Source organism: Apodemus sylvaticus, chromosome 5 (assembly GCF_947179515.1).
Source record: "Apodemus sylvaticus chromosome 5, mApoSyl1.1, whole genome shotgun sequence".
Classification (NCBI taxonomy): Eukaryota; Metazoa; Chordata; class Mammalia; order Rodentia; family Muridae; genus Apodemus; species Apodemus sylvaticus.
Genome location: NC_067476.1, coordinates 15,929,977 through 15,955,601, shown reverse-complemented (window position 1 = coordinate 15,955,601; position 25,625 = coordinate 15,929,977). Strand labels below are relative to the sequence as shown.

At 39.3% G+C, this 25,625-nt stretch overlaps 1 protein-coding gene across 1 annotated transcript in view; it reads left to right on the top strand.

Moving 5' to 3' along the window:
* Positions 1-25,625, top strand: part of LOC127685304 (olfactory receptor 50-like) — a 314,138-nt gene that overhangs the window by 200,459 nt on the left and 88,054 nt on the right. The window lies entirely within an intron of this gene.

The window sequence follows — 25,625 nt, the reverse complement described above, 5'->3', positions numbered from 1 at the left end:
CCTTTAGACATTAACAATACTGGGTTAAAAATTTTGAGGTGGGTGTGTGGCCCCATCTTTCCACTGGGAGCCATATCTATCTACTGGAGATGGTCTATTCAGGCTATGTCTACCAAAATGTTTGGTATTTAGGCTACTGTCATCCTGACTGGGTCCTGGGAGCCTCTTGTAATCTCCAGCATCTGGGACTTTTATGTTCATAAGAGCCTTATTTAATTAGATTTTTATTCTATACATTTTTTATTTGATATATTTTTAATTAACATTTTAAATGATTTCCCCGTTTCTGGCACCCCCACTCCCCGAAAGTCACATAAGCCCCCTTCCCTCCCCCTGCTCTCCCATCCAACCCTTCCCACTTCCCTATTCTTGTTTTTCCCTATACTGCTACTCTGAGTCTTCCCAGAACCAGGGGCCACTCCTCCATTCTTCTTGTACCTCATTTGATGTGTAAATTAGGTTTTGGGTATTCCAATTTTCTAGGCTAATATCCACTTATTAGTCAATGCATACCATGATTAATCTTTTGAGACTGGGTTACCTCAAATAGTATGATGTTCTCCAGCTCCATCCATTTGTCTAAGAATTTCATGAATTCATTGTTTCTAATGGCTGAATAGTACTCCATTGTGTATATATACCACATTTTTTTGCATCCATTCTTCTGTTGAGGGATACCTGGGTTCTTTCCAGCTTCTGGCTTTTATAATTAGGACTGCTGTGAACATAGCAGAGCATATATCCTTAGTCCTTGCTGGGGAATCCTCTGGGTATATGCCCAGGAGTGGTATAGCAAGATCCTCCAGAAGTGACATGCCCAGTTTACTGAGGAAATGGCAGACTGATTTCCAGACTGGTTGTACCAATTTGCAACCCCACCAGCAGTGGAGGAGTGTCCCTCTTTCTCCACATCCTTCCCAACACCTGCTGTCTCCTGAATTTTTAATCTTAGCCATTCTGACTGGTGTAAGGTGAAATCACAGGGTTGTTTTGATTTACATTTCCCTAATGACTAATGAAGTTGAGCATGTTTTAAGATGTTTCTCAGCCATCTGAAGTTCTTCAGGTGAAAATTCTTTGTTTAACTCTGTACCCCCATTTTTAATAGGGTTATTTGGCTTTCTGGGGCCTAACTTCTTGAGTTCTTTGTATATATTGAATATTAGCCCTCTATCTGATGTAGGGTTGGTGAAGATCTTTTCCCAATTGGTTGGTTGCTGATTTGACCTTTTGATGGTGTCCTTTGCCTTACAGAAACTTTGTAATTTTATGAGGACCCATTTGTCAATACTTGATCTTAGAGCATACGCTATTGGTGTTCTGTTCAGGAACTTTCCCCCTATACCGATGTCCTCAAGGGTCTTCCCCACTCTCTTTTCTATTACCTTTAGAGTGACTGGCTTTATATGGAGGTCCTTGATCCATTTGGATTTGAGCTTAGTATGAGGAGATAAGGATGGATCAATTCGCATTCTTCTGCATGCTGACCTCCAGTTGAACCAGCACCATTTGTTGAAATGGCTATCTTTTTTTCCATTGGATGTTTTCATCTCCTTTGTTGAGAATCAAGTGGCCATAGGTGTGTGGGTTCATTTCTGGATCTTCAATCCAATTCCATTGATCTGCCTGCCTGTCACTGTACCAATACCATGCAGTTTTTAACACTATTGCTCTGTAGTATTGCTTGAGGTCAGGGATACTGATTCTCCCAGAATTTCTTTTGTTGTTGAGAATAGTTTTAGCTATCCTGGGTTTTTTGTTATTCCAGCTGAATTTGAGAATTGCTCTTTCTAACTCTATGAAGAACTGGGTTGGGATTTTGATGGGTATTGTATTGAATCTGTATATTGCTTTTGGCAAAGTGGCCATTTTAACTATATTAATCCTGCCAATCCATGAGCATGGGAGATTTTTGCATTTTCTGAGGTCTTCTTTCATTTCCTTCTTCAGAGTCTTGAAGTTCTTCTCATACAGATCTTTCACTTGTTTGGTCAGTCACACCAAGGTACTTTATACTGTTTGTGGCTATTGTGAAGGGTGTCATTTCCCTAATTTCTTTCTCAGCCTGCTTTTCCTTTGAGTATAGGAAGGCTCCTGATGTACTTGAGTTGATTTTATAATCTGCCACTTTGCTGAAGTTGTTTATCAGCTGTATAAGTTCTCTAGTGGAGTTTTTTTGGGTCACTTAGGTAGACTATCATATCATCTGCAAATAATGATAGTTTGACTTCTTCCTTTCCAATTTGTATCTTTTTGACCTCCTTATGTTGTCTAAGTGCCGGAGCTAGTACCTCAAGTACAATATTGAAAAGATAACGAGAGAGGGGGCAGCCTTGTCTAGTCCCTGATTTTAGTGGGATTGCTTCAAGTTTCTCTCCATTTAGTTTGATGTTGGCTACCAGTTTGCTGTATATTGCTTTTACTATGTTTAGGTATGGGCCTTGAATTCCTGTTCTTTCCAGACTTTAAGCATGAAAGGATGCTGAATTTTGTCAAATGCTTTTTCAGCATCCAATGCAATGGCCATGTGTTTTTCTTCTTTGAGTTTGTTTATGCAGTGGATTGCATTGATGGATTTCTGTATATTGAGCCATCCCTGCATTCTTGGGATAAAGCCTACTTGATCATGGTGGATGATCTTTTTTAAGTGTTCTTGGGTTCGGTTGGCAAGAATTTTATTGAATATTTTTGCATTGATGTTCATAAGGGAAATTGGTCTGAAGTTCTCTTTCTTTGTTGGATCTTTGTGTGATTTTGGTATCAGTGTAATTGTGGCTTCGTAGAAGGAATTGGGTAGTGTTCCTTCTGTTTCTATTTTGTGGAATAGTTTGAAGAGTATTGGTGTTAGGTCTTCTTTGAAGGTCTGATAGAATTCTGCACTGAAACCATCTAGTCCTGTGCTTTTTTTGGTTGGAAGACTTTCTATGACCCCTTCTATTTCTTTAGGGTTATGGGACTGTTTAGATGATCTATTTGGTCCTGATTTAATTTTGGTATTTGGTATCTGTCTAGGAAATTGTCCATTTCCTCCAGAGTCTCCAGTTGTGTTGAGTATAGGCTTTTGTAGTAGGATCTGATGATTCTTTGAATTTCCTCAGTTTCTGTTGTTATATCCCCCTTTTCATTTCTAATTTTGTTAATTTGGATATTTCTCTGTGCCCTTTGGTCAGTCTGGCTAAGGGTTTATCTGTCATGTTGATTTTCTCAAACAACTAGCTCCTGGATTCGTTGATTGTATGGTTCTCCTTGTTTCCACCTAATTGATTTCAGCCCTGAGTTTGATGATTTCCTGTCTTCTACTTCTCCTGGGTGAATTAGCTTCTTTTTGTTCCAGAGCTTTCACGTGTGCCATTAAGCTGCTAGTGTATGCTCTCTCCCGTTTCTTTTTGGAGGCACTCAGGGCTATTAGTTTTCCTCTTAGCACTGCTTTCATTGTGTCCCAAAGATTTGGGTATGTTGTGCCTTCATTTTCATTAAATTCTAAAAAGTCTCTAATTTCTTTCTTTAGTTCTTCTTTGGCCAAGGTGTCATTGAGTAGAGTATTGTTTAGCCTCCATGTGTATTTGGGCTTTCTGTTGTTCTTGTCGCTATTGAAGACCACTCTTACTCCATAGTGATCTGATAGGAAGCATGGGATTGTTTCAATCTTCTTATATTTGTTGAGGTCTGTCTTGTGACCAATTATATGGTCGATTTTGGAGAAGGTACCATGAGGTGCTGAGAAAAGGGTATATTCTTTTGCTTTAGGGTGAAATGTTCTATAAATATCAGTCAAATCGAATTGGTCCAAAGCTTTAATTAGTTTTACTGTGTTCCTGTTTAGTTTCTGTTTTCCTTATCAGTCCATTGAGGATAATGGAGTGTTGAAGTCACCCACAATTATTGTGTTAGGTGCAATGTGTGCTTTGAGCTTTAGTAAAGTTTCTTTTACAAATGAAGGTGCTCTACCATTTGGTGCATAGATGTTCAGAATTGAGAGTTCTTCTTGGTGGATTTTTCCTTTGACTAGCAAAAAGTGTCCTTCTGTGTCTCTTTTGATGACTTTAGGTTGAAAGTCAATTTTATCTGATATTAGAATGGCTACTCCGGCTCATATTCTGAGACCATTGGCTTGTAAAATTGTCTTCCAGCCTGTTACTCTAAGGTAGTTTTTGTCTTTGACACTGAGGTGTGTTTTCTGGATTTTATTGCAGAATTCTACCAGACCTTCATAGAAAAGCAATACCTGGGTTCTATCCCTCGACAGAGGAATGGATCCAAAAATGTGGTATATATACACAATGGAGTACTATTCAGCCATTAGAAACAATGAATTAATGAAATTCTTTGACAAATGGATGGAGCTGGAGAACATCATACTAAGTGAGGTAACCCGGTCTAAAAAGACCAATCATGGTATGCACTCACTAATAAGTGGATATTAGCCTAGAAAATTGGAATGCCGAAGACATAATCCACACATTAAATGATGTCTAGGAAGAACAGAGGAGTGGCCTCTTGTTCTGGAAAGACTCAGTGTAGCAGTATAGGGAAATACCAGAACAGGGAAGTGGAAATTGGTGGCTGGGGGAACAGAGTGAAGGGAGAGGGCTTATGATACTTTCCGGGAGTGGGGAGCCAGAAAAAGGGAAATCATTTGAAATGCAGTAAAAAATATATCGAATAAAAAAAAAAAAAGAAAAGCAAATACCAATACTTCTCATATTATTTTACAATATATGAAGAGAAGGGACATTGCCCAACTTATTCTATGAAACCACAGTCACCCTAATACCTAAACCACATAAAGATTCAACAAAGAAAATTTCAAACTGATTTCTCTTATGTACATTGATGCAAAAAATACTCAATAAAAGACTGAGAACTGAATCTGGGAACACATAAGAAAACATCATCCATCAGAAATAAGTAGGCTTCCTCCCAGGGATGCTGGAATGGTTCAATATATGAAATGTCCTCATTGTAATGCACCATACAAACAAACTGAATGGAAAAAAAACATGATCATCTGATTACATGGTGAAAAATCCTTTGACAAAATCCAAATTGCCTTCACATTAAAAAGTATTATAGTGATCAGGGATATAAGGTACATACATAAACATAATCAAAACAATATATACCAAGACAATCTCCAACATCAAGCTTGATTCAAAGAAACTTAAAGCAATTCCACTTAAATTAGGGATAAAACAAGGCTGCCCATTGTCTCCCTATCGCTCCATTATAATAATTGAACTTCTAGCCAAAGCAATAAGACAACTAAAAGACATTAAGGGGATTCAAACTGGAAAGGAAGAAGTTAAAGTATCCCTCTTTGGAGATTTGTTGTTATCCATAAGTGACACAAAAACTTCTACCAGAGAACTTTTGCACCTGATAAATAGACTCAGCAAAGTGGCTGGATACCAAATTAACTCAAATACACCAGCTGCCCATTATATACATATGATAATGGACTGAGAAAAAATTAGGGAAGCAACTCCCTTCACAAGAGCCACAAATAAGACAAAGTATCTTGGTGTAACTCTGACTAATAAGAAAAAGACATAAATAGTAAGAACTTCAAGTTGATCAAGAAAGAAATTGATGAAGATATCAGATGATGGAAAGATATCCCATATTAATGAATCATTAGGATTAACATAGTGGAAGTGACCATCAAACTGGAAGCAATTTATAGATTCAATGTAATTTCCATCAAAATTCCAACACAATTTTTTCTAGACCTTGACAGAGTAATTCTGAGCTTCATATGGAAAACAAAACAAAACAAAACAAAAACTCTGGAGAACTAAAATAATCTTGAAAAATAAAAGAACTTCCAGAGTTATCACATACCTGACCTCAGAGCAATATTAATAAAAACTGAATGATATTGCTATAGGGACAGGCTTATGAATGTAATCAAATAGAAGACCCTGAAATAAACTCACATACCTAGGGTTACCTGCTTCTTTGTTTTTTGATTACTTGTTTAAAAGGATGGCGAAATCATACAATATAAAAAGAATGCATCTTCAATAAATGTTACTGGACTAACTGGATGTTTTTATGCAGAAAATATTAATAGCTTCATATCTATCACCCTGCACAAAACTCAAGCCCAAGTGGATCAAAGACCTCAACCTAAAATGGGATACACTAAATCTAATAGAACAGTAAGAGGGGAATAGCCTTGATGTCATTGTTATAGGAGGCAGCTACCTGAACAGAATTCCATTGTCTTGTGCTCTAAGATCAACAATTGATTAATTGGATGTCTTGAAACTGACAACCTACTGTAATGAAAAGGACACTGTCATTAGGACAAAGAGCAGCCCACACATTAGGGATGTATTTTCACCATCCCTACATCTGACAGAGGACTAATATCTAAAATTTGTAAAGAACCCAAGAAAGTTGACACCAACAACCCAAATAACCCAATTTTAAAAGGTGGACTGAGCTAAACAGAGAATTCTCAACAGAGGAATATCAAATGGCCTACAAACACTTAAAGAAATGTTCAAAGTCATTAGTCATCAGGGAAATGTGAATCAAAACAAGTCTGAGATTCCACCTTACAGCAGTCAGAATGGCTGTTTAAAAAAAAACCCAAGTGATATAGTACATGCTTCAGAGAATGTAGAGCAACAGGAACACTCTTACATTACTAGTACATTTGTGAAGTTGCACAAGCATTTGGAAAATCAATTTAGCAATTTTTCATAAAACTGGGAATAGTTCTACCTCAAGATTCAACTATAACACTTGTGGTGATTTGAATGTGCTTGGCCCAGGGAGTGGCACTATTGGGAATTGGAGCCTTGTTGGAGTAGGTATGGTTTTGTTGGAGAAAATGTAGCACTGTAGGGGTGGGCTCTGAGAGTTTCTCCCAAGCAGCCTGAGGAAGCCAGTCTTCTGTTTGTCTTTGGAACAAGATGGAGATCTCATAGCTTCTACAGAGCCATACCTGCCTAAATGTTGCCATGCTTCCTGACTTGAGGATAATGGACTGAACATATGAACCTGTTAGTCAGCACCAATTAAATGGTGTCCTTTATAAGTGTTATCTTGGTCCTTTTGTTTGCTGTGGCTTAATATGCTTGTCCAGGGAGTGGCACTACTTGAAAATGTGGACCTGTTAGTGTAGGTGTGACCTTCTTGGATAAAGTATGTCACTGTGGGAATTGGTTTAAGACTCTCATCCTAGATTCCTGAAAGTCAGTCTTCTCCTAGCTTCCTTCAGATGAAGATGTAGAACTCTCAGTTCTTCAACCTCCATGTCTGCCTAGATGCTGCCATGCTCTTGCCTGATGATAATAGACTGAAAACATAAGCCAACTTCAATTAAATGTTGTCCTTTATAATAGTTGTCTTGGTCAAAGTGTCTGTTCACAGAAGGAAGACACAAAATCAAACAGTGCCTCTTCACAGCAGTGGACATCTTAACAAAAGCAGAAGTTGGTACCAGGAACTGGGGTACTGGTATGATAGGCCTGATATTTTCTTGTTTGGAGAAATGTGGATTTGGGGACTTTAGAAAGCAGCAGGATGGGTTCAATGTAGCCTAAGTGTCATCCTAGTAGGAGTATGGAAGACATTGTTTCTGAAGGAGATTTCAACTCTCTATACCTGACCCAAGAGGTTTCAGTGTATCAAAACATCAGTATAAGACCTAGAGATTGTTTGTTGCATTTGGGTGGGTGAAGAATTTGACTGTTTTCTGCCCTTGTCTGAAGAGTCTACCTGAGTTAAGGTAAAGATATATACATTAATTGCATTGACAAAAAAGTCTCAGAAAAGCCCAGCAGAGACTTTGTTCTCGGGTTTTGTCTCTTGAAGAACATTTTGGTTAAGTGTAGCAAGCTTCAACAGGAAAGTTACAAATTATATGGTTCAGTGAATAAAGGAGAACCAAGCACTAGAACTAGAATCCTATGTTACAGAAGATAAAATATTAGGGGTTTAGTGACCTGTGGGTAAGTTAGAACCTAGCCAAGCTTATTTTTTATTTATTTGAATTTTTTATTCGATATAATTTATTTACATTTCAAATGATTTCCCCTTTTCTACCCCCCCCCACTCCCCGAAAGTCCCGTAAGCCCCCTTCTCTTCCCCTGTCCTCCCTCCCACCCCTTCCCTTCCCAGTTCCCCATTCTGGTTTTGCCAAATACTGTTTCACTGAGTCTTTCCAGAACCAGGGACCACTCCTGCTTTCTTCTTGTATCTCATTTGATGTGTGGATTATGTTTTGGGTATTCCAGTTTTCTAGGTTAATAACCACTTATTAGTGAGTGCATACCATGATTCACCTTTTGAGTCTGGGTTACCTCACTTAGTATGATGTTCTCTAGCTCCATCCATTTGCCTAAGAATTTCATGAATTCATTGTTTCTAATGGCTGAATAGTACGCCATTGTGTAGATATACCACATTTTTTGTATCCACTCTTCTGTTGAGGGATACCTGGGTTCTTTCCAGCATCTGGCAATTATAAATAGGGCTGCTATGAACATAGTAGAGCATGTATCCTTATTACATGGTGGGGAATCCTCTGGGTATATGCCCAGGAGTGGTATAGCAGGATCTTCTGGAAGTGAGGTGCCCAGTTTTCGGAGGAACCGCCAGACTGCTTTCCAGAGTGGTTGTACCAATTTGCAACCCCACCAGCAGTGGAGGAGTGTTCCTCTTTCTCCGCACCCTCTCCAACACCTGCTGTCTCCTGAATTTTTAATCTTAGCCATTCTGACTGGTGTAAGATGAAATCTTCGGGTTGTTTTGATTTGCATTTCCCTAATGACTAATGAAGTTGAGCATTTTTTAAGATGCTTCTCCGCCATCCGAAGTTATTCAGGTGAGAATTCTTTGTTTAACTCTGTACCCCATTTTTTAATAGGGGTGTTCGGTTTTCTGGAGTCTAACTTCTTGAGTTCTTTATATATATTGGATATTAGCCCTCTATCTGATGTAGGATTGGTGAAGATCTTTTCCCAATTTGTTGGTTGCCGATCTGTCCTCTTGATGGTGTCCTTTGCCTTACAGAAACTCTGTAACCTTATGAGGTCCCATTTGTCAATTCTTGCTCTTAGAGCATACGCTATTGGTGTTCTGTTCAGAAACTTTCTCCCTGTACCGATGTCCTCAAGGGTCTTCCCCAGTTTCTTTTCTATTAGCTTCAGAGTGTCTGGCTTTATGTGGAGGTCCTTGATCCATTTGGATTTGAGCTTAGTACAAGGAGACAAGGATGGATCAATTCGCATTCTTCTGCATGCTGACCTCCAGTTGAACCAGCACCATTTGTTGAAAAGGCTATCTTTTTTCCATTGGATGTTTTCAGCCTCTTTGTCGAGGATCAAGTGGCCATAGGTGTGTGGGTTCATTTCTGGATCTTCAATCCTGTTCCATTGATCCTCCTGCCTGTCACTGTACCAATACCATGCAGTTTTTAACACTATTGCTCTATAGTATTGCTTGAGGTCAGGGATACTGATTCCCCCAGATTTTCTTTTGTTGCTGAGAATAGTTTTAGCTATTCTGGGTTTTTTGTTGTTCCAGATGAATTTGATAATTGCTCTTTCTAACTCTGTGAAGAATTGAGTTGGGATTTTGATGGGTATTGCATTGAATCTGTATAGTGCTTTAGGCAAAATGGCCATTTTAACTATATTGATTCTACCGATCCATGAGCATGGGAGGTTTTCCCATTTTTTGAGGTCTTCTTCCATTTCCTTCTTCAGAGTCTTGAAGTTCTTGTCATGCAGATCTTTCGCATGTTTGGTAAGAGTCACCCCAAGATACTTTATACTGTTTGTGGCTATTGTGAAGGGGGTCATTTCCCTAATTTCTTTCTCAGCCTGCTTATCCTTTGAGTATAGGAAGGCCACTGATTTGCTTGAGTTGATTTTGTAACCTGCCACTTTGCTGAAGTTGTTTATCAGCTGTAGGAGCTCTCTAGTGGAGTTCTTTGGGTCACTTAGGTAGACGATCATGTCGTCTGCAAATAATGATAGTTTGACTTCCTCCTTTCCAATTTGTATCCCTTTGACCTCCTTATGTTGTCGAATTGCCCGAGCTAGTACCTCAAGTACAATATTGAAAAGATAAGGAGAAAGGGGGCAGCCTTGTCTGGTCCCTGATTTCAGTGGGATTGCTTCAAGTTTCTCTCCGTTTAGTTTGATGCTGGCTACCGGTTTGCTGTATATTGCTTTTACTATGTTTAGGTATGGGCCTTGAATTCCTGTTCTCTCCAAGACTTTAAGCATGAAAGGATGCTGAATTTTGTCAAATGCTTTTTCAGCATCCAATGAAATGACCATGTGGTTTTGTTCTTTGAGTTTGTTTATGTAGTGGATTGTATTGATGGATTTCCGTATATTGAACCAACCCTGCATTCCCGGGATAAAGCCTACTTGATCATGGTGGATGATCGTTTTGATGTGTTCTTGGATTCGGTTGGCAAGAATTTTGTTGAGTATTTTTGCATCGATGTTCATAAGGGAAATTGGTCTGAAGTTCTCTTTCTTTGTTGGATCTTTGTGTGGCTTTGGTATCAGAGTAATTGTGGCTTCGTAGAAGGAATTGGGTAGTGTTCCTTCTGTTTCTATTTTGTGGAATAGTTTGAAGAGTATTGGTGTTAACTCTTCTTTGAAGGTCTGGTAGAATTCTGCACTGAAACCATCTGGTCCTGTGCTTTTTTTGGTTGGAAGACTTTCTATGACTCCTTCTATTTCTTTAGGCTTTATGGGACTGTTCAGATGGTCTAGTTGGTCCTGATTTAATTTTGGTATTTGGTATCTGTCAAGGAAATTGTCCATTTCCTCCAGATTCTCCAGTTGTGTTGAGTACAGGCTCTTGTAGTAGGATCTGATGATTTTTTGGATTTCCTCAGTTTCCGTTGTTATGTCTCCCTTTTCATTTCTAAGTTTGTTAATTTGGATACTTTCTCTGTGCCCTTTGGTCAGTCTGGCTAAGGGTTTATCTATCTTGTTGATTTTCTCAAAGAACCAGCTCCTGGTTTTTTTGATTTTTTGTATGGTTCTCTTTGTTTCTACTTGATTGATTTCGGCCCTGAGTTTGATGATTTCCTGCCTTCTACTCCTCCTGGGTGAAATAGCTTCTTTTTGTTCTAGGGCTTTCAGGTGTGTCATTAAGTTGGTAATGTATGCTCTCTCCATTTTCTTTTTGGAGGCACTCAGGGCTATGAGTTTTCCTCTTAGCACTGCTTTCATTTTGTCCCATAGATTTGGGTATCTTGTGTTTTCATTTTCATTGTGTTCTAAAAAGTCTTTAATTTCTTTCTTTATTTCTTCCTTGGCCAAGGTATCATTGAGTAGAGTATTGTTCAATTTCCACGTGTATGTGGGGTTTCTGTTGTTTCTGTTGCTATTGAAGACCACTTTTATTCCATAGTGATCAGATAGGAGGCATGGGATTAGTTCTATCTTCTTATATTTGTTGAGGTCTGTCTTGTGACCAATTATATGGTCGATTTTGGAGAAGGTACCATGAGGTGCTGAAAAAAAGGTATATTCTTTTGTTTTAGGATAGAATGTTCTATATATATCAGTTAAATCTAATTGGTCCAAAGCTTCAATTAGTTTCATTGTGTCCTTGTTTAGTTTCTGTTTTCCTGATCGGTCCATTGAGGAAAGTGCAGTGTTGAAGTCACCCACAATTATTGTGTTAGGTGCAATGTGTGCTTTGAGTTTTAATAAAGTTTCTTTTATGAAAGAGGGTGCCCTTGCATGTGGAGCATAGATGTTCAGGATTGAGAGTTCTTCTTGTTGTATTTTTCCTTTGACCAGCAAGAAGTGTCCCTCAGAGTCTCTTTTGATGACTTTGGGTTGAAAGTCAATTTTATCTGATATTAAAATGGCTACTCCAGCTTGTTTCCTGAGACCATTTGCTTGTAAAATTGTCTTCCAGCCTTTTACTCTAAGGTAGTGTTTGTCTTTGACCCTGAGGTGTGTTTCCTGTAAGCAGCAAAATGTAGGGTCCTGTTTATGTATCCAGTCAGTTAGTCTGTGTCTTTTTATTGGGGCATTGAGTCCATTGATGTTAAGAGATATTAAGGAATAGTGATTGTTACTTCCTATCATTTTTGACGTTATTTTTTAAATTTGATTGCTTAACTTCTTTTGGGTTTGATGAAAGGTTACTATCTTGCTTTTTTCAGGGTGAAGTTTCCCTCCTTGTATTGGTGTTGTCCTCCTATTATCCTTTTTAGGGCTGGGTTTGTGGATAGATATTGGGTGAACTTGGTTTTGTCGTGAAATATCTTAGTTTCTCCATCTATGGTGATTGAGAGTTTTGCTGGATATAGTAGTTTTGGTTGGCATTTGTGTTCTCTTAGAGTCTGCATGAGATCTGCCCAGGACCTTCTAGCCTTCATAGTCTCAGGTGAAAAGTCTGCTGTGATTCTGATAGGTCTTCCTTTATATGTTACGTGGCCTTTTTCTCTTACTGCCTTTAATATTCTTTCTTTGTTTAGAACATTTGGTGTTTTGATTATTATGTGACGGGAAGTATTTCTGTTCTGGTCCAGTCTGTTTGGAGTTCTGTAGGCTTCTTGTATATTCATGGGCATCTCTCTCTTTAGGTTAGGGAAGTTTTCTTCCATAATTTTATTGAAGATATTTGCTGGCCCTTTAAGTTGTAAATCTTCACTCTCATCTATGCCTATAATCCTTAGGTTTGGTCTTCTCATTGTGTCCTGGATTTCCTGGATATTTTGGGTTACAAGCTTTTTGCATTTTGCATTTTCTTTAACTGTTGAGTCCATGGTTTCTATGGAATCTTCAGCATCTGAGATTCTTTCTTCTATTTCTTGTATTCTGTTGTTGATATTTGCATCTCTGTCCCCTGATTTCTTCCCAAGGCTTTCTATCTCCAAAGTTGTCTCCTTTTGAGTTTTCTTAGTTGTTTCTACTTCTGTTTTTAGATCCTGGATGGTTTTGCTTAGCTCCTTCACTTGCTTGTTTGTGCTTTCCTGTAATTCTTTAAGAGATTTTTGTGTTTTTTCTTTCATGACCTCAGCCTGTTGACCAAAGTTCTCCTGTATTTCTTTAAGAGATTTTTGTGTTTCGTCTTTCATGACCTCAGCCTGTTGACCAAAGTTCTCCTGTATTTCTTTAAGTGTTTTTTGCATTTCCTCTTTGTTGGCTTTTGTATTCTCCTGGATTTCTTTCAATGATTTTTGTGTTTCCCTTGCAAGGGCTTCTAACTTTTCATCCATTTTCTCCTGAATGTCCTTCATGTGTTCCTGTACCAGCATCATGACCAGTGATTTTAAATCCAAATCTTGTTTTACTGGTGTGATGGGGTATCCAGGACTTGCTGGTAGAGGAGAATTTGGTTCAGATGTTGCCATATTGCCTTGATTTCTGTTAGTGACGTTCCTGCGTTTGCCTTTTGCCATCTAGCTCTCACTGGTGTTACTTGGTCTTGTCAGTGCTGGACTCACCAGTGCAAGCTGCCTCTTCCCCGTTGGCCTCTGGTGCACAGCTTACACTCTGCACTGCCTGTAGACAGGGTGCTGTTGTCCAGGCTGTTCAGATCCCGAAGCAGGCACCTGAAGGCTCCCGCTGGGGCCTGCAGGATTTATTGGAGCACACCGACTTCTCCCAGCTGGCCGCCCGGAAGCCCCCACTAGCCTCTTGAGGGACCTGGAGATGTGGCGGCCACCCAGGCTGATCTGAAGCGGAGAGAGTTGACCTGAGGGCTTCTGCCTGAGGCCTTGCCCCAGATTGTGTCTGTGGGCCAGATGGAACCCGTGTGCACCCCCAGGGAGCTCTGAAGGTGTATGTTGCTGTGACCTCCCCTGTGTTCCGCTCACTCCGCTGGGCAGCCGATTTCCCCAACCGGGCTGGCGCACACTAGGTTAGCCTTGTCGCCCAGGCCCTGAGTCCAGGCAAACGCCTGGGAGGCCAAGGTCTGAGCAAAATTCCCCTAGGGCTATGACTGTTATTTGGGTCCGCCAGGTGACCCGGATGGCGGGCGTGCGCGTCCGCGCTCCCCGAAAGCACCGGGAGAGTCTGTTGTGCTAATAACCTCCTGGGCGGGTTGACACACAGATGGCCCACCAAGCCGCCCAGTTCTTGGGGTCAGTCCTGTGCCTTTTGGGGCCTAGACCCCCGTTTTGTTAGCCTCAGGCTACGCTTGTTAGCAGTCTCTGCCCTCCCGAGCACTCTGGCTCCTGTAGGCAAAATGGCGGCGCGTGCGCCGGCCGGGGCAAAAAAAACTCCTGGCTGGGTTGGCGCCCCGATGGCCACTCGAACAGCACAGGGCCTGGGTGCAGGCCAACGCCCGTCTGGCTCAGACCCCTGCGGTGTTGGGCCTAGGATTATGTTTGTGTACCTCAGTCTGACCGATCTCTGGAGCCCGGGATCAAGATGGAGGTGAGTCTCTCCTGACTGGCGGGAAGCCGAGTTCTGAAGTGGCTTCCGTGCAGCAAAAGGCTCCGCAGAACTGCAGCTGCTTGCCGCCCGGCTGGTCAGCGAAGGTCAGTGGTCGTGGGCGCAGGGCCTAACTGGACCCTGTGTCGCCTTGGTTCCACCGCTGATGGCCCTTCAGCTTGAGCAGCCACTGCTACCGCCGCCGCCGCCGCTGCCGCTGCCGCCGCTGCCGCCGCCCTATTTATTTGAATTTTAACAAGGAATACTTATTTCATGTTATGCATTATTACCTGGTTATTGTTTTCTTTTAGATTTTTTAAAATTTAGAATTAACTACAATTGAGCACGACATAATGGCCACAGAAAGTTCAGGTGCATACAAGGTAGTACACACAGTTAAACCCAGAAGACAGAGGGAAGCAGATGTCTGAGTACAACCTAGCCTGGTAAAGAGCAAGTTCCAGGTAGAAAAAAAGCTTATGTTCAGGTGTGGTGAAACCCAGCATATGCAAGATAGAGCTATAAATATCTCTGATTTCAAGAACAGTTTATAGAGCATGTTTCAGGAGAGTGAAGCTTAAGCAACGAAGGACAGAATAGACAAAGGGGGCAGATTTCAAGTCAGAGAAAGCAGCAAAGCTTGGCAGCTTCAACCATTAGGTTATGCTTTAGGGTCAAAAATAGAAGAGAATACTGGTACATTGAGGCTTGTTAGGTATACCTAAGATATAAAATTGAATCAAACAAATCAGTACCCTTCTTACACTCAAAGGATAAAGAGACTGAGAAAGATATTAGGTAAGTGACATTCTTCACAACAGCCACAAATAATGTAAAATACTTTGGTGTGACCCTAACCAAGCAAATGAAAGATCTGTATGATAACAATTTCAAGTCTCTGAAGAAAAAATTGAAGAAGATCCCAGAAAATGGAAAGATATCCCATGCTAATGGACTGTCATGGTTAATATAGTAAAAATGGCACTCTTGACTAAAGCAATATACAGATTCAGTGCAATCCCCATCAAAATTCCAACTCAATTCTTCATAAAGTTAGAAAGAGCAATTTCCAAATTTATCTGGAATAACAAAAAACCCAGGATAGTGAAAACTTTTCTAAACAATAAAATAACTTCTGGTGGAATCACCATCCCTCATGTCAAGCTACATTACAGAGCAATAGCGATAAAAAAAAAAAAAAGAAAGAAAAAAAACAAACTGCATGACACTGATACAGGGACAGGCAGGTAGATGAATGAAGATAATTGAAGACCCAGAATTGAACCCTCACACCTATGGTCACTTGATCTTTGACAAAGACTCTAAAAACATTCAGTGGAAAAAAGACAGCATTTTCAACAAATAGTCCTGGGTCAACCAGCAGTCAACATGTAGAAGGATGCAAACTGATCCCTGTAAAAAGCTCAAGTCCAAGTGGATCAAGGACCTACACATAGAACCAGATACACTGAATTTAATAGAAGAGAAATTAGGAAGAACCTGGAGTACATGGACACAGGGGAAGATTTCCTGAATAGAACACCAATAGCTTATGTTGTAAGACCAAGAATTGACAAATGGGACTTCATAAAATTGCAAAGCTTCTGTAGGAAAAAGGACACTGTCAATAGGACAAATGGCAACCAACAAATTGGGAAAGGATTGTTATCAATCCTACATTTGATAGAGGTCTAATAGCCAATATATACAAAGAACTCAAGAAGTTAGACTCCAGAGAACCAAATAACTCTATTAAAAATGGGATACAAAGCTAAACAAAGAATCCTCAACTGAGGAATGCAAGATGGCTGAGAAGCATCTCAAGAAATGTTCAGCATTCTTTTTTTTTTTTTTTTTTTTTGTGATCCTGATTTTTTTTTAATTTTTTTATTCGATATAATTTATTTACATTTCAAATGATTTCCCCTTTTCTTGCCCCCCCTCCCCAAAAGTCCCGTAAGCCCCCTTCTCTTCCCCTGTCCTCCCTCCCACCCCTTCCCAGTTCCCCGTTCTGGTTTTGCCGAATACTGTTTCACTGAGTCTTTCCAGAACCAGGGACCGCTCCTCCTTTCTTCTTGTATCTCATTTGATGTGTGGATTATGTATTGGGTATTCCAGTTTTCTAGGTTAATAACCACTTATTAGTGAGTGCATACCATGATTCACCTTTTGAGTCTGGGTTACCTCACTTAGTATGATGTTCTCTAGCTCCATCCATTTGCCTAAGAATTTCATGAATTCGTTGTTTCTAATGGCTGAATAGTACTCCATTGTGTAGATATACCACATTTTTTGCATCCACTCTTCTGTTGAGGGATACCTGGGTTCTTTCCAGCATCTGGCAATTATAAATAGGGCTGCTATGAACACAGTAGAGCATGTATCCTTATTACATGGTGGGGAATCCTCTGGGTATATGACCAGGAGTGGTATAGCAGGATCTTCTGGAAGTGAGGTGCCCAGTTTTCGGAGGAACCGAAACCAGACTGATTTCCAGAGTGGTTGTACCAATTTGCAACCCCACCAGCAGTGGAGGAGTGTTCCTCTTTCTCCACACCCTCTCCAACACCTGCTGTCTCCTGAGTTTTTTTTTTATTCGATATAATTTATTTACATTTCAAATGATTTCCCCTTTTCTAGCCCCCCACTCCCTGAAAGTCCCTTAAGTCCCCTTTTCTTTCCCTGTCCTCCCACCCACCCCTTCCCACTTCCCTGTTCTGGTTTTGCTGAATACTGTTTCACTGAGTCTCTCCAGAACCAGGGGCCAGTCCTCCTTTCTCCTTGTACCTCATTTGATGTGTGGATTATGTTTTGGGTATTCCAGTTTTCTAGGTTAATAACCACTTATTAGTGAGTGCATACCATGATTCACCTTTTGAGTCTGGGTTACTTCACTTAGTATAATGTTCTCTAGCTCCATCCATTTGCCTAAGAATTTCATGAATTCATTGTTTCTAATGGCTGAATAGTACTCCATTGTGTAGATATACCACATTTTTTGTATCCACTCTTCTGTTGAGGGATACCTGGGTACTTTCCAGCATCTGGCAATTATAAATAGGGCTGCTATGAACATAGTAGAGCATGTATCCTTATTACATGGTGGGGAATCCTCTGGGTATATGCCCAGGAGTGGTATAGCAGGAACTTCTGGATTAATCTTAGCCATTCTGACTGGTGTAAGATGAAATCTTAGTGTTGTTTTGATTTGCATTTCCCTAATGACTAATGAAGTTGAGCATTTTTTAAGATGCTTCTCTGCCATCCGAAGTTCTTCAGGTGAGAATTCTTTGTTTAACTCTGTACCCCATTTTTAATAGGGTTGTTTGGTTTTCTGGAGTCTAACTTCTTGAGTTCTTTATATATATTGGATATTAGCCCTCTATCTGATGTAGGATTGGTGAAGATCTTTTCCCAATTTGTTGGTTGCCGATCTGTCCTCTTAATGGTGTCCTTTGCCTTACAGAAACTCTGTAACCTTATGAGGTCCCATTTGTCAATTCTTGCTCTTAGAGCATGCGCTATTGGTGTTCTGTTCAGAAACTTTCTCCCTGTGCCGATGTCCTCAAGGGTCTTCCTCAGTTTCTTTTCTATTAGCTTCAGAGTGTCTGGCTTTATGTGGAGGTCCTTGATCCATTTGGAGTTGAGCTTAGTACAAGGAGACAAGGATGGATGAATTCCCATTCTTCTGCATGCTGACCTCCAGTTGAACCAGCACCATTTGTTAAAAAGGCTATCTTTTTTCCATTGGATGTTTTCAGCCTCTTTGTCGAGGATCAAGTGGCCATAGGTGTGTGGGTTCATTTCTGGATCTTCAATCCTGTTCCATTGATCCTCCTGCCTGTCACTGTACCAATACCATGCAGTTTTTAACACTATTGCTCTGTAGTATTGCTTGAGGTCAGGGATACTGATTCCCCCAGATTTTCTTTTATTGCTGAGAATAGTTTTAGCTATCCTGGGTTTTTTGTTGTTCCAGATGAATTTGATAATTGTTCTTTCTAACTCTGTGAAGTATTGAGTTGGGATTTTGATGGGTATTGCATTGAATCTGTATATTGCTTTTGGAAAAATGGCCATTTTAACTATATTGATTCTACTGATCCATGAGCATGGGAGGTTTTCCCATTTTTTGAGGTCTTCTTCCATTTTCTTCTTCAGAGTCTTGAAATTCTTGTCATACAGATCTTTCACATGTTTGGTAAGAGTCACCCCAAGATACTTTATATTGTTTGTGGCTATTGTGAAGGGGGTCATTACCCTAATTTCTTTCTCAATTGTTCAGCATTCTTAAATCAGGGAAATGCAAATCAAAACAACCCTGAGATTCCACCTCACACCAGTCAAAATGGCCAAAATCAAAAACTCAGGGGACAACAAATGCTGGAGTGGATGTGGAGAAAGAGGAGCACTCTTCCATTGCTAGTGGGATTGCAAGCTGGTAAAAACACACTGAAAATCAGCTCAGTACTTCCTCAGAAATGTGAACCTAGCACTACCTAAGCACCCAGATCTACCACTCCTGGGCATATAACCAGAAGATGCTCGGATATGGAATAAGGACGTGCTCCACTATCTTCATAGCAGCCTTATTTATAAGAGCCAGAAGCTTGAAAGAACCCAGATGTCCCTCAACAGAGGAATGGATACAGAAAATGTGGTACATTTACACAATGGAATACTACTCAGCTATTAAAAACAATGAATTCTTAAAATACTTAGACAAATGGATGGAGCTAGAAACTATCATACTGAGTAAGTTAATCCAATCACAAAGGAACAAACAAGGTATATAATCACTGATAAGTGGATATTAGCCCAAAAGCATGGAATTCCCAGGATCCAACTCACAGACCACATGAAACTCAAGATGAAGGAAGACCAAAGTGTGAATACTTTGATCCTTATTGCAAAGTGGATCAAAATACCCATGGCTCACAGCCAACCAATAGAATGGGAACAGTGTCCCCAATGGAGCAGCTAGCTAGAGGATCCAAGGAGCTAAAGATGTTTTCAGCTCCACAAGAGGAACTATATGGACCAACTAGTACCCCCAGAGCTCCCAGAGACTAAACCACCAGCTAAAGAATACACATGGAGGGTCCAAAGGCTCCAGCTATATATATAGCAGAAGATGACCCTTTCAGCTATCAATGAGAGAAGAGGCCATTGTTCTTGTGAAGGCTTGATTCCCCAGAATAGGGGAATGCAAGTCAGGAAACGGGGGGGGGGGGGTGGTGAGCAGGAGGATTGGAATGGGATGGGGATTTTCAGTGGATAACAGGGAAAGGAGTTAACATTTGAAATGTAAATAAAGCAAATATCTAATAAAAAAAAAGAAAGAAGAGACCATCATCACTGAAGTGAAAACTTCTTGAAGTATTTTCTGAGTGAACAAAGAAGCCGTGTTCCATAGATAGCCAAGATTATATCTTATATGCTTTTGGCCTTACTACTGTGTAAGAATCACCCAGGTGGTACTTACTTTGAAGGTATGTAGGGGTAATGGAGAGCAGCTGAAGCTTGGCACTATGTGAGGAAAAAGAAGGCCATTGATGAAGGTAAGGCCTCAGTTGCAGTTGATGGCCCAGGACTGAAAGGGTCCTGTAAAGAAGTTGAGGCTTGGCACCTTGAAGGAAGCCTATAAGTGAGTAGTGGTGAAGTCTGGATGCAGCAGAAGACAGCAGCATATTGTCGATGCCAGTACTGTGGGATGGTCACCAAGAATAGCAGCAGCAATGGAGTATAATAAATAGGACCCTGGAGTGTTATAGCAGGTAGTGATGGAGATGTGACTCAAGCACTTTGAAGGAAACAAAATCAAATATTCTGTGTGGATCCCAGACATTGGAACAAGAAAGTGTAAAGTCAAGGTTCCCATAGATATCTGAAGATCTAAGAGATGTCAGAGATCTGGAATACCTGCTGAGAAAATATTCTAACAGGGACTGATACCATACCAAAAAAACAAAACAAAACTAGACCAAAACCCCCCAAGTTTGTAGCAGTCAACAAATGTGAAAAAAGATGAAGATAAAATGAGTTTGGAGTTTGCACAGGTGGTTTTTGGTAGATTGAACCCTTAAACTATACTCTAATGTGAAGTCAGGGAGACCACATAGATTTATGACCAAATTTAAGGGTCCAAGAGTCAATAAAAAGACCAGAAATTCAAATACTATGCAAAAGCAAAGAGCATTTATTTTGCAGAGACAACCAGGATTCAGGAATCAGTCATTCATATTAAATGGCAACCAGAGGATGAGTTCTCCCACTTCCCTTAAGTGGAGCTCGGGTAATTTTAGGAATGGTTAGGTCATTTTTTAATACATTTGGCTAAGTAAGCAGCAGTAGCAGTTACTTTGTAATTTATTTCTAATTTGTTGTTATATTAGTTTTATCATATTTGACTAGGCCTTAGAGAAATTCCAGGAATTGTCTTAGTCCTTGAGACAGCGATCTCTCCTGACTAGGTATCATAGACATTTCTGATTGCCTGTGGTTTTTCCTAGAAGCCTTGCCTTATATGGGAAACTGAAATCTAGGCCTTTTTATAAAATTGAGTAAGTTTCAGTCAGACCTCTCAGATTCTTTGAGAAAAATTAACATGATAGACAAACACTTATTCAACCCAACTAAGGAACAGAGAAAGAATGTTCAAACTGACAAAACCATAAATGAAAAGGGAGGAACATATAACAGACAATGAGGTAATAAAAGGAATCATTATGTTGTATTTTAAAATCCTGTAATCAAAAAATATATAAAATCTAAAGAAATGGACATAGTTCTAAATATATACTGCTTCCCAAAGTTAATCAAGATCAGATAAACATTTGAAATAATCCTACAATGTCCAAGAAAATTAAAGCAGTAATCAAGAATCTTCCAACCAAAAATATTCAAGTTCATACGGTTTTAATCCAGAATTGTATTAGACTTTCAAACAACAGCTAATTACAATACTCCTTAAATTATTCAACAAAATAGAAACAAGGAATATTGGCAAATTAATTTTACAAGGCCTCTGTCACCCTGATATCCAAATGATACAAAATCTCAAGAAAGAAAAAGAATTTCAGAGCAATTTATATCATGATTATTGATATAAAATACTCAATAAAATGCTAGCAAATGAAATTAAAAAACACATTAAAAAGATCATCCAACATGGTCATGTAGGCCTCAACCCAGGGACATAGTAATAGTTCAGTATATGAAAATATATCAATGTATTCCACCATATATAAAAGTGAAGAAATCAAAAACAAACACAGGAAACCATCAGTGAATTCTGCCGTGTCCTCTCTGAATTCCATTCCCCAAGCCACAGGTCTACCTGCATCCCTGAAGTCCTGCTAACACTTGAGACATTCAGATTAGATGGCCAAGCTCCAATCCCCTGCCAACTAGATCTGCCAGCAAGCTCAGCATCCATGAGGTCTACCTGTTACTCTCTGGGCTCCATCTTCCAGTCAAATTCTACCTGCAATTCCCAAGGCCTATAAACATCTGGGACCATCAGGTGAAATTCCAACCCCAATTTTCTCCCTTCAGATCCTTCTGCCTAAACCAGCAGCAGTGAGGTCTAATTCCACTTTATTCCCTCTGCCCTCCATTCCCTGTGTCACGCCTATGCCTAATTTTAGTGTTTTTACATGTATTACACGCCAACATCAGTTCCATGTATGACCATCCTACCTACACCCCACCACCACCACCACCATTCTTTTCCCCCCAAATTCTCACTAGAGAGTGAGAATTTGGGAGTCTTGTTTAATTTACAAAAGAGGGACATCATAAAATATATATTTTTGCTTCAAATCCAGGTATGGGATATGAGGCTTTTCAAGACTATCCACAGCAGATGACTATGAATTATCTTATCATCTAGTAAGGACATGATAGTGTCTGTGATTGGGTGATGCTTTTAATTCTGGGGATTGTGCAGAGGGTATAGTAATGCTAGTGCCTAAAAGGTGGAGTTGGTTGTGGTTGGTCATTCCTGTGGGTTGTTGGAAATTTGCTGGATGTTGTTGGTCATGGTTTGTTAAGTAGTCATGCCCAAGAAGAAACAACAAGAAGACATTGGATATCTTCATGGCACATGAGTGTTGAGCTGGAATTAATTTAAAAATATGTAGGGGCTAGTACATTAGAGTATTACTTTTGCTTTTACAAATAAAGTCTCTGAAAAAGGACAAGTCTATAGTGTCTTTCTTTTTCCTAATACCACATTCCTTACTTACTCTAAATAAATGAAAATGTTTTTCTATTGTGAAGTGATTTCTTCAATAAAATAATGAAAACAAATCTTTAATGGATGCAATAATATATAAGGCACCTGGAGAGGTGGCTCCAATGCTAAGAACATTTGATTCTCTTGCAGATGACATTGGGTCAGTTCTGAGAACTCACATAGTGTCTCACAACCACCTGTAACTCCAGTTCCAGGATATCTGATGTCAACTTCTGGCCTCCTCAGGCATGATATTCAAGTAATACATATAACACTGCTTTACATAAAATAAAAATATGTGTTTTAAAGATATCATTGGATGTTCATTTATGTTTTATTTTTAAATTTATTCTTTGAGAATGTCATATACATATATTCAGTGAAATAACACCATTCACATATCTTTTTCAGTGAAACACTTACATGTCTCCCCATAAAAGGCTGAAAGATTTTTGACCCATTATATTTTAATAACCTGTTAAATTTGATTAGTGCTGCTGATATGTGCATAGATGTGGAACCATTCATTGGACCTTTGGTAATTTACCAATGGTCATTATCAGAAAGAAGGTTTCTCACTCCCCACAGCCATCAGATTTCAGCGAGTCTGCATCTAAATTGAGTGCTTGGTAGCACCTCCCCACCGCAGTCCTAGCATTTTAAATTGAACAGGACTTAGTAGCCACTGCTTCTGTACTTTTGTGACTATATTAACTGTGTCATGTACAAAAGACATTTTTTAACTGTATTCCTCCTGACACTCTGGTCCTTACAATTTTTCACTATTGGGAGACACTTGAAATAGAAAGAATGAAAAAGTTGATTCACACATGACATGAAGTGCCTGATAATGTCTGCAATACAATATATAACAAATAAATATCAAACTGGAAAGCAAGAAAATTATGAGCATAAATTTCACATACACACAAACTCTGAAAATAGTAATAGAAATTATTGATGCTCTAAAGGTCTGACATATCCTTGTTAGACGGTAGGTTTTTGCTATATAGGAATAGAAGAACAGGCTTAATTATCTCTTACAGCAATAAGTGATCTGCATGCTTCTTTATAAACACCCCAGGAAATGACTTGTGTCTTCTTACCAGCAACCGTATTGCCCCTGCAAGCATCTGTACTAGTAGTGCAAGAAATATGGATGATGATGATGATGGGTCAGCCAGCTGCATCACAGAAAGTCAATAGGTGCCTCAAGTTACAAAATAACAGGACTATCATAATGAGAGGTATGCAGCAATTTCCCATTCATTATTTTTGTACAAAGAAAAAAAAGAAATTTTACATTTGTAAAGTATCACCCAATAGATGACCTAACAAGAATTCTCAGATACTCTGAAGAGTTTTTAATTAGTACATGTTTCAAAGATTATAATTATTTTAGAGATGTTTCAGATTTCTGAAAATTTACATAGTGTTATAACCTTTTGATCCACATGCAATTTCGCCCCTGTGAAAGCTTGATGGAAATGTCCCCCATATGCTCAGATGTTTGAGTTATTTGTCACCATTTAGTGGAATTATTGGAGAGTGATTAGCAGCTATGGCTTTGTTGAGGCCATCATGTCACTGGGAATGGGCTCTGAAGTCACAAAGCCCATGCCCATCTTCTCTCTGCATTTGGATCAGGATGTAAATCAGTCAGCTACTGTTCCAATGTTGTGCATATCTATTTCATGGCATCCAGACCATGGACTAATTCTCTAAATTTGTACATAAGTTCCCAGTTAGATAAGTTTTTTTATAATAATTTCCTTGTCATGGTGTTTCTCAACAACAATGTAACACTACTAAAACACCAGTATTTATTTGTTGTATTAGTAAAGTACATCTGTTTCACTTGAACTAATATTGGTTAGTTATCATTTACTAAAACTTTCTTTGTGTTCAATCTTCTAATGAGTTGTTTGCATTTTTTTTGTTTTTTGCTTGTTTTGTTTGCCATTTTGTCTATTTAGACTGGAAAATTGCATAGTAATATTAATCCACAGTTACAGCACCATAAACAATGTATTTTCTTCTCTAAAGTTCATTTTGCTCAAAATATTCATTCCTTTCTCCCTCTATACTAATATATTAGAAACCAATGATTATTTTTATTAACTTTATTATTTTGCATGTTTTGGATATCATACAGCTAGCTAAACATGCATGCAACTTTATTTTTTTTCCAATGCTATTTTTAATTTTGGTTCTTAAATGCTTTAATCCCCTTCTAGCATACTACCCTTCATAAGTAATAGAAAGAAATGTATACAGGGGAAGTCAGCCTGTTGACATATGGTTCTCTGGAGCAATTCTCATCTACATTGACAGGAAATTACCAGTTCAGTTCATAGTAGGCAGTAGTGACTGCTCAATTCAATCACAACTTCATGGGTATATCAGCAGTCCTGATTGGTAGAGTAGGGAGAGCAAACATGAATCAGTAATGTTGGCAATAACCATCAGAGACAGTCAGGCCTCGGCCTGTGAATAAATCAGCAGGAGGGCCCAGGGCCAACAGGCATACCAGGAAAATGTCTTGGCTTCATCACCCACTCAGAAAAGAAGAGTCTTCTTCTTAGGATGCAAAAACTGTACATAATCCCAGCATCCCTGTGAGATCATGTCAAATTCTCAACACTAGGTATGATGCCTGGGGCTAACTCCATCTTCACAGAACCTTCATGCTCCACACAGGGCATGCCTTCTCTTGTTTTTTATCTTATACATAGAACAGTCTATTTTTACTTAATTTAGTAACCAGGGCCAAACACTTATCAAAAAACACAAGGAATTATGAACTACCACACTTAAACATATAATAAAATTTTTAGAAAAATGAATAAGATTACAAATGAAATAAGGAAGAAACATGGGCACAGGTTGCTCAGTGGGTACAAAATTTTGTTAAGAATACAAAGTGTTTTCATCTCATTCACTGTGAGGTGATTTTAAGAACTTTATTGTATCCCAAAATGCCATAATAAAGAATTTCATACCAAGAC